Raw genomic sequence first — 2,500 nt, forward strand, 5'->3', positions numbered from 1 at the left:
TTGGAATATTAGCTTAACACTACAAATCACTGAAAAATGTACTTACTCTTTTATCTGTCCTTTGGTGTCAAGAACTCGCTCCCTGACTGTGCCTGAAAATAAGATAATAGATAAAGAATTAAAGAAATATGTCAAATAATGTCAATGATTTAATGAATAAGTGAAAGATTTAGATGATAAGAGCAGTAAGGGCAATGGCGATGTTGATGATGATAGCAATATAATGACAATTTGTTAATGATATTATTGATGATAATGATGATAATAATAATGATACTAATGATGATGCCAATAATGGTTATAACGATAATGATGATGATGATACTGTTATTAGAACTTATGGCAATGACAATAATAATAATAATAATAGTAACTATTATCCTTTTTATCATTATTGTTATCATTATCATAACAATGCTAATAATGATAATGATAAAAGTAATGATAATGATAATAATCATAATAATAATAATGATAATGATAATAATAACTATAACAGTAAGGATACTGATGATGATAATGATAATGAACATAAGAATAGTAATGATAATGAACATAATGATAGTAAGGATACTGATGATGATGATGATATTATGAAAATAATAGTAGTAGTAATGTTAATATAAATGATAAGATGAAGTAGTGATAACAATAGAAGCAGCAATAAAAATTAGCAATAATAATATTTATGATGATACTAATGATAATAACAAAGTAATAATGATAATGATAATAATAGTTATGATAAAAAGATGATAATGATAATAACAACAACAACAACAATGATAACAATAGTAATGACAATAAGAATAAGAATAAATATAAAGAATATTAAAGATAAGAATATTCATAATGCTGTAATGATAGTATTAACAATAATGAAAATCATAATGATAATAATAACAATATTCGTTACGTTCAGAAACGAAAAAAAAAGAAAACAAAACAAAAAAGAGAAAAAGAAGAAAGTTAAATAAAAAAAGGAAAAAAAAATAATAGAAAAAAGAAAATGAAAATAGGATAAAGAGAAAGAAAAGGCAAAGAAAAAAAAAAGAAAAAAAAAAGAAAGGGGAAATTAATGAAAAGAAAAAAACACGAAACGAAAAGAAAAGAAAAAGCAAATAAAATTACCCAAAGAATAAAAGAATGATAATTAATATTTCCAGGAATAAGTCGATCCTTTGAAAAGCCAAATGATTGCACTCCAGACTTTTCAGTGAAGGAGGGAAGAGAGGGAGAGAGGGAGGAGAAGGAAGGAGGTAGGATGAGAGATAGAAAGAGACAGAGAATGAGAGAGAGAGAGAGAGAGAGAGAGAGAGAGAGAGAGAGAGAGAGAGAGAGAGAGAGAGAGAGAGAGAGAGAGAGAGAGAGAGAGAGAGAGAGAGAGACAGAGAGAGAGAGAGAGAGAGAGAGAGAGAGAGAGAGAAAGAGAGAGAAAGAGGGAGGGAGGGAGAGAGAGAGAGAGAGGGGGGGGGGGGAGAAAAAGCGAGAGAGAGAAGAGAGAGAGAGAGAGATAAAGCGAGGGGAGGAGAGAGAGAGAGAGAGGGGGGGGGGCAGGTAGATAGTTAGATAGATAGAGAGTGAGAGACAGAGAGAGCATGCTGTAGAGGTAGAGAGAGAGAGAGAGAGAGAGAGAGAACGAGAAAGAGAGAGAGAGAAAGAGTTCGATAGATAGATCGAAAGAGAGGGAGAAAAAGAGAGTTCGATAGTTAGATCGAGAGAGAGAGAGTGAGAGAAAGAGAGAGAACGAGAGAGAGAGAGAGAGAAAGAGGTCGATAGTCAGATCAAGAGAGAGAGAGAGAAAAAAAAAGAGTTCGATAGATAGATCGAGAGAGAGAGAAAGAGAGTTCGATAGATAGATCGAGAGAGAGAGAAAGAGAGTTCGATAGATAGATCGAGAGAGAGAGAGAGAGAGAGAGAGAAAGAGTTCGATAGTCAGATCGAGAGAGAGAGAGAGAGGGAGAGAGGGACCCCGCCGGCCTCAGCGACAGCCTCGAGTCAGTCATCCATCATCCACAGGCTTCGTCATCCTTGTCTGACAGGAGGCGGATGGCGGGGCCTCCGCTCGGAGCCGCTACGCTAGTTTCCTCCCTTTAAAAGCCTCGATGCCGAACGGTATTGTCCAACGCCTTTGCCTGTGCTGTTTCATTTCTTCTTCCACTTCTTTATTTCTTCTTTATATTTTTCTCTTTTTCCTTTTCTTTGTTCTACTTATTTTTATAATTGTTATTATTATTATATCATTATTATTATTACTTTTCTTATTCTTATTATTCTTCCTCCTCTACTACAGCTTCTTCTTTTTCGTCTCCTACTCCTCCTTCTTCTTTTCTTCTTCTTCCTCCTCCTCCTAATCTTTCTCTTCTTATTCTCCTTCTTCCCGGGACTTCCTTTGATGTGTTCCAATGCGTGCCCCATTTTCTCCACAGAATGCACTGACAAGCTGATAAAACGAACAACAAGTAAAACATAAATAAGAATTTACATATGTAACGCCCAC

General features: G+C 34.5%; 1 protein-coding gene across 2 annotated transcripts in view; it reads right to left on the bottom strand.

Moving 5' to 3' along the window:
- The window catches only part of LOC113826622 (ras-related protein Rap1), a 339,622-nt gene that overhangs the window by 60,708 nt on the left and 276,414 nt on the right, over positions 1–2,500 (bottom strand). For both annotated transcript variants that reach the window (XM_070126863.1, XM_070126862.1), the window contains exon 4: positions 47–92. The gene's annotated coding sequence lies outside the window, so the exon portion shown is untranslated. The remainder of the gene's footprint in view (positions 1–46; positions 93–2,500) is intronic.

Source organism: Penaeus vannamei, chromosome 11 (genome assembly GCF_042767895.1).
Source record: "Penaeus vannamei isolate JL-2024 chromosome 11, ASM4276789v1, whole genome shotgun sequence".
In the NCBI taxonomy this organism is placed as follows: Eukaryota; Metazoa; Arthropoda; class Malacostraca; order Decapoda; family Penaeidae; genus Penaeus; species Penaeus vannamei.